This window comes from Mesoplodon mirus (assembly GCF_964341445.2).
Source record: "Mesoplodon mirus genome assembly, contig: SUPER_3_unloc_1, whole genome shotgun sequence".
NCBI lineage: Eukaryota > Metazoa > Chordata > Mammalia > Artiodactyla > Ziphiidae > Mesoplodon > Mesoplodon mirus.
In genome coordinates, this window is record NW_028295818.1 from 100,787 (window position 1) to 112,406 (window position 11,620).

Below are 11,620 nucleotides of genomic sequence, written 5' to 3' on the forward strand. Positions count from 1 at the left end.
TGTCACCATGGGCAGTTTCACTATGAGAACTGTCACCATGGGTAATAGCACCATGGGCACTGTCACCGTGAACACTGTCACTATGTGAATTTACACCATAGGCACTGTCACCGTGAGAATTGTCACCATCGGCACTGTCAACATGGAGACTATAACCTTGAGCACTGTCACCATGAGCACAGACACCATGGTCACATTCAATGTAAGACCTGTCACCACGGGGACTATCAACATTGGCACTGTCACCGTCGGGTTGTCACCACGAGCACTATCACCATGGGCGATGTCTCCATGGGCAGTTTCACCATGAGCACTGTCACTAATGGCACTCTCACCATCGGCACTGTCACTATGGGCACCATCACCGTGAGCACTGTCACCATGAGCCTTGTCACACTGGACGCTGTCACCATGGGCACTGTCACCGTGGGCACTGTCCCAATGGGAAGTATCACCCTGGGCTTTGTCAGCCTTGGCACTGTCCCCGTGGGCACTGACACCGTGACATCTATCACCATAAACACTGTAAACATGGGCACTGTCACCATGAGCACGGACACCATGAGCACTGCCACAATGAGCACTGTTATTTATGGCACTGCCAACATGAGCACTGTCACCATGAGCACTGTCACCATGGGCATGACACCATGGGCACTGTCACTGTGAGCACTACACCATGAGAATTGTGACTATGGGCACTGTTACCATGGACAATCTCACCATGGGAACTATCACTGTGAACACTGTCACCATGAACACTGTCACTGTGTGCAGTGTCACCATGCGCACTGTCACTGTAAGGACTATCACCATAAGCAAAGTCACCATGAGCAATGTCACCATGGGCACTGTCACCATTTTGCTCTGCCACCATGTGCAGTGTCACCATGGTTAATATCACCATAGGCACTTTCACTGTGAGAAATGAGACCGTGCGGAATGACTCTATGGGCACTGGCACCATGGGCATTGTCACTGTGAGCACTGTCACAACGGGCACTGTCACCGTGAGAAATCTCACCATGCTAACTGTCCCCATGGGCACTGTCACCGTGAGAAGTGTCACCATGGGCACTGTCACTGTCGGCACTGTCACCATGGGCACTGTCATTGTGGGCACTGTCTCCATGGCCACTGCCACCGTGTGCTGTCACCATGAACTCTGTAACAATGCCCATTATCACCGTGTGCACTGTCACCATGGGCACTATCACCGTGAGCACTGTCAGCATGTGCACTGTCACTATTTAGCACTGTCACCAGGTGAACTACCACCATGGGCACTGTCACGATGTGCACTATCACCGTGAGCACGGTTACCATGGGCACTGTAACAATGCACAGCGTCACCATCAGTATTGTCCCGATGGGAACTGCCACCAAGAGCACTGTCACCATTAGCACTGTCACCACGAGCACTGGCACCTGGGCACTGCTATTATGAGCACTGTCACCATGAGATCTGTCGCTATGAGAACTGCCACCATGGGTATTTTCAACATGAGTACTGTCACCATGGTATTGTCACCATTTGCATTGTCACCATGAGCACTATTACCGTGAGCACTATCACTATGAGCACTCTCACTGTGGTCACTGTCAGCATGAGCACTGTCGCCATGGGTACTGGCACAATGTAGACAGGCACCGTGAGCACTGTCACCATGGGCACCATCAGTGTGAGCACTCTCACCATGGTCACTGTCACCTTGGGCACTGTTACCATGAGCACTGTCACCATAGGCAATGGCACCATGGGCCCTGTCATCATGGGCACTCTCACCATGGGCACTATCACTGTGAGCACTGTCACCATGGATACTGCAAACATGAGAACTGTCACCGTGAGTACTGTCACCATGAGTACAGTCTGCACGGGTTGTCACCATGTGCACTGTCACCATGAGAATTGTCAACAGGGGCACTGTCACCATTTATCACTGCCACCATGTGCAGTGTCACCATGGGCACTATCACCATGGAAAATATCACCGTGAAGACTGTCACCATAAACACTGCAACTGTGTGCAGTGTCACCATGCACACTGTCACTGTAAGGACTATCACTGTAAGCAAAGTCACTATGAGCAATGTCACCATGGGCACTGTCACCATTTTGCACTGCCACCAGGTGCAGTGTAACCATAGGCACTTTCACCGTGAGAAATGTGACCGTGTGGAATGTCTCTATGGGCACTGGCACCATGGGCATTGTCACTGTGAGCACTGTCACAACGGGCACTATCACCGTGAGAAATCTCATCATGGTAACTGTCCCCATGGGCACATTCACTGTGAGAAGTGTCACCATGGGCACTGTCACTGTCGGCACTGTTACCATGGGCACTGTCATTGTGGGCACTGTCACCATGGCCACTGCCACCTTGGGCTCTGTCACGATGAACACTGTAATAATACCCATTATCACCGTGGGCACTGTCCCCATGGGCACTATCACCGTGAGCAGTGTCAGCATGTGCACTGTCACTATTTAGCACTGTCACCAGGTGAACTACCACCATGGGCACTGTCACGATGTGCACTACCACCGTGAGCACGGTTACCATGGGCACTGTAAGAATGCACAGGGTCACCATCGGTACTATCCCCATGGGAACTGCCACCAAGAGCACTGTCACCATTAGCACTGTCACCACGAGGACTGCCACCTTGGGCACTGCTATTATGAGCACTGTCACCATGAGAACTGCCACCATGGGTATTTTCAACATGAGTACTGTCACCATGGGTATTGTCAACATTTGCACTGTCACCATGAGCACTATTACCGCGAGCTCTATCACAGTGAGCACTCTCACTGTGGTCAGTGTCACCATGACCACTGTCGCCATGGGTACTGGCACAATGCGGCCTGGCACCATGAGCCCTGTCACCATGGGCACTATCAGTGTGAGCACTCTCACCATGGTCACTGTCAGCATGGGCACTGTTACCATGAGCACTGTCACAATAGGCAATGGCGCCGTGGGAACTTTCACCATGGGCACTGTCATCATGGGCAGTGTCACCATGGGCACTGTCACCATGGGCATTGCCACTATGGGCAGTATCACTGTGAGCACTGTCACCATGGGTACTGCAACCATGAGAACTGTCACCGTGAGTACTGTCTGCATGGGTTGTCACCGTGTGCACTGTCACCATGAGAACTGTCAACATGGGCACTTTCACCATTTTTCACTGCCACCCTGTGCCTTGTCCCCATGGGAACTATTACCATGAGAACCGTCACCATGAGTACTGTCATCATTGGCACTGTCACCAAGGGCACGGCCACCATGTGCACAGTTACCAAGGTCACTATCACCGTGAGCACTGTCACCATGGGAACTACCAACATGGGCAATGTCATCATGAGCACTTTCACAATGGGAACTGCCACCATGGGCACTATCAATGGGCGGACTCTCACCATGGGCACTATCACCATGGGCACTGTCACCGTGAGCACCGTCACTGTCGGCACTGTCACCATGAGCACTATTACTGTGAGCACTAGCACCGTGAGCACTCTCACCGTGGTCAATGTCACCATGGGCACTGTCACTATTGGTACTGGCACAATGCGGACTGTCACAGTGTGATCTGTCACCATAGCCAGTATCACCATGAGCACTCTCACCGTGGTCACTGTTACCATGGGTACTGTCACTGTGAGCACTGTTACCATAGGCAATGGCTCCGTGGGCACTGACTCTATGGGCACTGTCATCATGGGCATTGTCACCATGGGCAGTGTCACCATGGGCACTGTTAACATGGTCACTATCACCATGAGCACTGTCACCACGGGTACAGCTACCATGAGCAGTGTCAGCATCGGTTGTGACCATGTGCATTGTCACAATGAGAACTGTCAGCATGGGAACTGTCACCATTTTTCACTGCCACCATGTGGACTACCACCATGTGCACTGTCACCATGGGCACTATCACCGTGAGCACTGTCACCATGAATACTGTCATCATGGGCACTGTCACCAAGGGCACAGCCACCATGTGCACTGTTAAAATGGTCACTATCACCATGAGCACTGTCACCATGGGAACTACCAACATGGGCACTGTCATCATGAGCACTTTCACAATGGGAACTGCCACCATGGGCACTATTAACACGAGCACACTCACCATGGGCACTATCCCCAAGGGCACTGTCAGTTTCAGCACTATCACCATGGGTACCGCAACCATGACCACTGTCACCATAAGCACTGTCCCCATTCTCTGTATCACCATGTGCACTGTCACCATGGGCACTATCACCTTGAGAACTGTCAGCCTGGGCACTGTCACCATGGGTATTGTGACTTTGGGCACTGTCACCATGAGCACTGTCACCTTGGGCACTGGCACAATGTCGACTGTCACCATGAGCACTGTCATCATGGGCAGTATCACCATTAGAAGTGTCACCGTGGTCACTGTCACCATGGCCACTCTCACCGTGAGCACTATCTCCATGAGTGTTGTGACCATGGGCACTTTCACCATGGGCAGTGTCCCCATGGACAATTTCACTGTTAGGACTGTCACCGTGGACACTATAACTATGGACACTGTCACCGTGGGCTCTGTCACCATGGGCACTTTCACCATGAGCACTGCCACTCTGACCACTCTCATCATAAGAACTGTCACCATGGGCACTTTCACGATGGGCACTTCCAACATTGGCACTATCACCATGAGCACTGTCAACAAGAGAACTGTCGTGGTGGGCAATGTCACCATGCGCAATGTCACCACAAGGACTATCACATTAAGCAATGTCACCATGGGCACTGTCGCCATTTTGCACTGCCACCGTGTGCACTATCACCTTAGGCACTGTCACCATGAGCACTTGATCACTGAGTACTGTCACCATGGGTAATATCACCATGGGCACTGTCACCGTGAGAACTATCACCGTGAGCAATGCCATGATGGGCACTGGCGCCGTGGGTCTTTTCACTATTAGCACTGAAACAATGTGCACTATCACTGTGAGAAATCTCACCGTGCTAACTGTCCCCATGGGCACTGTCGCAGAGAGAAAAGTCATCATGGGCACTGTCACAGTCAGTATTCTCACCATGGGCACTCTCATTGTGGGCAATGTCTCCATGAGCAATATTACCATGAACACTGCTACCGTGAACACTCTCATGATAAATACTGTCACCATGGGCACAGACACCATGGGCACTCTCACGGTGTGCACTGTCACCAGGGGCACTGTCACAATGGGCACTGTCACCATGAGCACTGGAACCATGGGCATTCTCACCATGGGCACTATCACCATGAGCAATATCATCATGGGCACTCTCACTATTTTGCACTGCCACCAGATGCACCATGACCATGTGCACTGTCACCTTGGGCAGGGTCACCATCGGTAGTCTCACCATGGGCACTGCCACAATGAGCACTGTCACCAAGAGCACTGTCACCACGAGCACTGCCACCATGAGCACTGTCACAAGAACTGTCAGTATGAGAACTGCCACCATGGGCACTTTCACCATGATTACTATCACCTGGGTATTGTCACCTTTGGCACTGTCAACGTGCGTACTATCACCGTGAGAACTATCACCATGAGCACTGTCACCACGGGCACAGCCTTAATGCGGACTGTCATCATGAACACTGTCACCATGGGCACTACCACGGTGAGAACAGTCACCGTGGTCACTGTCACCATGGGCACTGTCACCATGAGCACTGTCACTAAGAGCATAATCACCATTGGCACTGTCACCGTGAGAACAGTCACCATGGACACTGTCAACATGGAGACTATCACCTTGAGCACTGTCACCATGAGCAATTTCAACAGGATCACTTTCACCGTGAGAACTCTCACCACGGGGACTCTCACCATTGGCACTGCCTCCGAGGGGTTGTCATGATGAGCACTATCACCATGGGCAGTGTCTCCATGGGCAGTGTCACCGTGAGCACTCTCACTATTGGCACTATCAACATCGGCATGATCACCGTGAGCACTGTCACAATGGGCATTGCCACACTGGGTGCTGTCACCATGGGCACAGTCACCGTTAGCACTCTCACCATGGGCACTGTGATCTTGGGCACTGTCACCATGGGCTCTGCCACCGTGGGCACTGTCACAATGGGAAGTATCACCCTGGGCTTTGTCAGCGTGGGCAATGTCACCCTGGGCACGGCCACCATGATATCTATCACCATAGGCACTGTCACCATGGGCACTGTCACCATTAGCACGGTCACCATGAGCACTGCCACAATGAGCACTGTCACTTATGGCACTGTCCTCATGAGAAGTGTCACCATGATCACTGTCACCATGGACAGGACACGCTGGGTATTGTCACCATGGGCACGGTCTATGAGCAGTCTCACCATGGGAATTGTCACCTTAGGTACTGTCACCATGGGCACTGTCACCGTGAACACTTTTACCATCAGCTCTGTTACCCTGGGTATTGTCACCATGGGAACTATCACCGTGACAGTTGTGAACATGGGCACTCTCACCATGAGCAATGTCACCATGAATAGTGTCACCCTGTGTATTGTCACCATGGGCACTGTCACCGTGAGCACTACACCATGAGTATTGTGACAATGGGCACTGTCCCCAAGGTCACATTCACGATAGGAACTAACACCATGAACACTGTCACCATGAGCAATGTCACTGTGTGCAGTTTCACCATACATACTATCACGGTAAGCAATGTCACCATGAGCAATATCACCATGGGCACTGTCACCATTTTGCACTGCCACCATGTGCAGTGTCACCATGGGCAGTTTCACTATGAGAACTGTCACCATGGGTAATAGCACCATGGGCACTGTCACCGTGAACACTGTCACTATATGAATTTACACCATAGGCCCTGTCACCGTGAGAATTGTCACCATCGGCACTGTCAACATGGAGACTCTAACCTTGAGCACTGTCACCATGAGCACAGACACCATGGTCACATTCAATGTAAGACCTGTCACCACGGGGACTATCAACATTGGCACTGTCACCGTGGGGTTGTCACCATGAGCACTATCACCATGGGCGATGTCTCCATGGGCAGTTTCACCATGAGCACTGTCACTAATGGCACTCTCACCATCGGCACTGTCACCATGGGCACTGTCACCGTGAGCACTGTCACCATGAGCCTTGTCACACTGGGCGCTGTCACCATGGGCACTGTCACCGTGGGCACTGTCCCAATGGGAAGTATCACCCTGGGCTTTGTCAGCCTTGGCACTGTCCCCGTGGGCACTGACACCGTGACATCTATCACCATAAACACTGTAAACATGGGCACTGTCACCATGAGCACGGACACCATGAGCACTGCCACAATGAGCACTGTTATTTATGGCACTGCCAACATGAGCACTGTCACCATGAGCACTGTCACCATGGGCATGACACCATGGGCACTGTCACTGTGAGCACTACACCATGAGAATTGTGACTATGGGCACTGTTACCATGGACAATCTCACCATGGGAACTATCACCGTGAACACTGTCACCATGAACACTGTCAATGTGTGCATTGTCACCATGCGCACGGTCACTGTAAGGACTATCACCATAAGCAAAGTCACCATGAGCAATGTCACCATGGGCACTGTCACCATTTTGCTCTGCCACCATGTGAAGTGTCACCATGGTTAATATCACCATAGGCACATTCACTGTGAGAAATGAGACCGTGCGGAATGACTCTATGGGCACTGGCACCATGGGCATTGTCACTGTGAGCACTGTCACAACAGGCACTATCACCGTGAGAAATCTCACCATGCTAACTGTCCCCATGGGCACTGTCACCGTGAGAAGTGTCACCAGGGGCACTGTCACTGTCGGCACTGTCACCATGGGCACTGTCATTGTGGGCACTGTCTCCATTGCCACTGCCACCGTGTGCTGTCACCATGAACTCTGTAACAATGCCCATTATCACCGTGTGCACTGTCACCATGGCCACTCTCACCATGAGCACTATCACCGTGAGTGTTGTGACCATGGGCACTTTCACCATGGGCAGTGTCCCCATGGACAATTTCACTGTTAGGACTGTCACCGTGGACACTATAACTATGGACACTGTCACCGTGGGCTCTGTCACAATGGGCACTTTCACCATGAGCACTGCCACTCTGACCACTCTCTTCATAAGAACTGTCACCATGGGCACTTTCACGATGGGCACTTCCAACATTGGCACTATCACCATGAGCACTGTCAACAAGAGAACTGTCGTGGTGGGCAATGTCACCATGCGCAATGTCACCACAAGGACTATCACATTAAGCAATGTCACCATGGGCACTGTCGCCATTTTGCACTGCCACCGTGTGCACTATCACCTTAGGCACTGTCACCATGAGCACTTGATCACTGAGTACTGTCACCATGGGTAATATCACCATGGGCACTGTCACCGTGAGAACTATCACCGTGAGCAATGCCATGATGGGCACTGGCGCCATGGGTCTTTTCACTATTAGCACTGAAACCATGTGCACTATCACTGTGAGAAATCTCACCGTGCTAACTGTCCCCATGGGCACTGTCGCAGAGAGAAAAGTCATCATGGGCACTTTCACAGTCAGTATTCTCACCATGGGCACTCTCATTGTGGGCAATGTCTCCGTGAGCACTATTACCATGAACACTGCTACCGTGAACACTCTCATGATAAGAACTGTCACCATGGGCACAGACACCATGGGCACTCTCACGGTGTGCACTGTCACCAGGGCCACTGTCACAATGGGCACTGTCACCATGAGCACTGGAACCATGGGCACTCTCACCATGGGCACTATCATCATGGGCACTCTCACTATTTTGCACTGCCAGCAGATGCACCATGACCATGTGCACTGTCACCATGGGCAGTGTCACCATCGGGAGTCTCACCATGGGCACTGCCACCATGAGCACTGTCACCAAGAGCACTGTCACCACGAGCACTGCCACAATGAGCACTGTCACAAGAACTGTCAGTATGAGAACTGCCACCATGGGCACTTTCACCATGATTACTATCACCTGGGTATTGTCACCTTTGGCACTGTCACCGTGCGTACTATCACCGTGAGAACTATCACCATGAGCAGTGTCACCGTGGGCACAGCCTTAATGCGGACTGTCATCATGAACACTGTCACCATGGGCACTACCACGGTGAGAACAGTCACCGTGGTCACTGTCACCATGGGCACTGTCACCATGAGCACTGTCACTAAGAGCATAATCACCATAGGCACTGTCACCGTGAGAAGAGTCACCATGGGCACTGTCAACATTCAGACTATCACCTTGAGCACTGTCACCAAGAGCACTGTCACCATGAGAAATATCAATAGGATCACTTTCACCGTGAGGACTGTCACCACGGGTCTCTCACCATTGGCACTGCCTCCGAGGGGTTGTCATGATGAGCACTATCACCATGGGCAGTGTCTCCATGGGCAGTGTCACCGTGAGCACTCTCACTATTGGCACTATCACCATCGGCATGGTCACCGTGAGCACTGTCACAATGGGCATTGTCACACTGGGTGCTGTCACCATGGGCACAGTCACCGTTAGCACTCTCACCATGGACACTGTGATCTTGGGCACTGTCACCATGGGCTCTGCCACCGTGGGCACTGTCACAATGGGAAGTATCACCATGGGCTTTGTCAGCGTGGGCAATGTCACCCTGGGCACGGCCACCATGATATCTATCACCATAGGCACTGTCACCATGGGCACTGTCACCATGAGCACGGTCACCATGAGCACTGCCACAATGAGCACTGTCACTTTTGGCACTGTCCTCATGAGAAGTGTCACCATGATCACTGTCACCATGGACAGGACACGCTGGGTATTGTCACCATGGGCACTGTCTATGAGCAGTCTCACCATGGGAATTGTCACCTTAGGTACTGTCATCATGGGCACTGTCACCGTGAACACTTTTACCATCAGCTCTGTTACCCTGGGTATTGTCACCATGGGAACTATCACCGTGACAGTTGTGAACATGGGCATTCTCACCATGAGCAATGTCACCATGAATAGTGTCACCCTGTGTATTGTCACCATGGTCACTGTCACCGTGAGCACTACACCATGAGAATTGTGACAATGGGCACTGTCCCCATGGTCACATTCACGATAGGAACTAATGCCGTGAACACTGTCACCATGAGCAATGTCACTGTGTGCAGTTTCACCATACACACTATCACCGTAAGCAATGTCACCATGAGCAATAGCACCATGGGCACTGTCACCATTTTGCACTGCCACCATGTGCAGTGTCACCATGGGCAGTTTCACTATGAGAACTGTCACCATGGGTAATAGCACCATGGGCACTGTCACCGTGAACACTGTCACTATGTGAATTTACACCATAGGCACTGTCACCGTGAGAATTGTCACCATCGGCACTGTCAACATGGAGACTATAACCTTGAGCACTGTCACCATGAGCACAGACACCATGGTCACATTCAATGTAAGACCTGTCACCACGGGGACTATCAACATTGGCACTGTCACCGTCGGGTTGTCACCACGAGCACTATCACCATGGGCGATGTCTCCATGGGCAGTTTCACCATGAGCACTGTCACTAATGGCACTCTCACCATCGGCACTGTCACTATGGGCACCATCACCGTGAGCACTGTCACCATGAGCCTTGTCACACTGGACGCTGTCACCATGGGCACTGTCACCGTGGGCACTGTCCCAATGGGAAGTATCACCCTGGGCTTTGTCAGCCTTGGCACTGTCCCCGTGGGCACTGACACCGTGACATCTATCACCATAAACACTGTAAACATGGGCACTGTCACCATGAGCACGGACACCATGAGCACTGCCACAATGAGCACTGTTATTTATGGCACTGCCAACATGAGCACTGTCACCATGAGCACTGTCACCATGGGCATGACACCATGGGCACTGTCACTGTGAGCACTACACCATGAGAATTGTGACTATGGGCACTGTTACCATGGACAATCTCACCATGGGAACTATCACTGTGAACACTGTCACCATGAACACTGTCACTGTGTGCAGTGTCACCATGCGCACTGTCACTGTAAGGACTATCACCATAAGCAAAGTCACCATGAGCAATGTCACCATGGGCACTGTCACCATTTTGCTCTGCCACCATGTGCAGTGTCACCATGGTTAATATCACCATAGGCACTTTCACTGTGAGAAATGAGACCGTGCGGAATGACTCTATGGGCACTGGCACCATGGGCATTGTCACTGTGAGCACTGTCACAACGGGCACTGTCACCGTGAGAAATCTCACCATGCTAACTGTCCCCATGGGCACTGTCACCGTGAGAAGTGTCACCATGGGCACTGTCACTGTCGGCACTGTCACCATGGGCACTGTCATTGTGGGCACTGTCTCCATGGCCACTGCCACCGTGTGCTGTCACCATGAACTCTGTAACAATGCCCATTATCACCGTGTGCACTGTCACCATGGGCACTATCACCGTGAGCACTGTCAGCATGTGCACTGTCACTATTTAGCACTGTCACCAGGTGAACTACCAC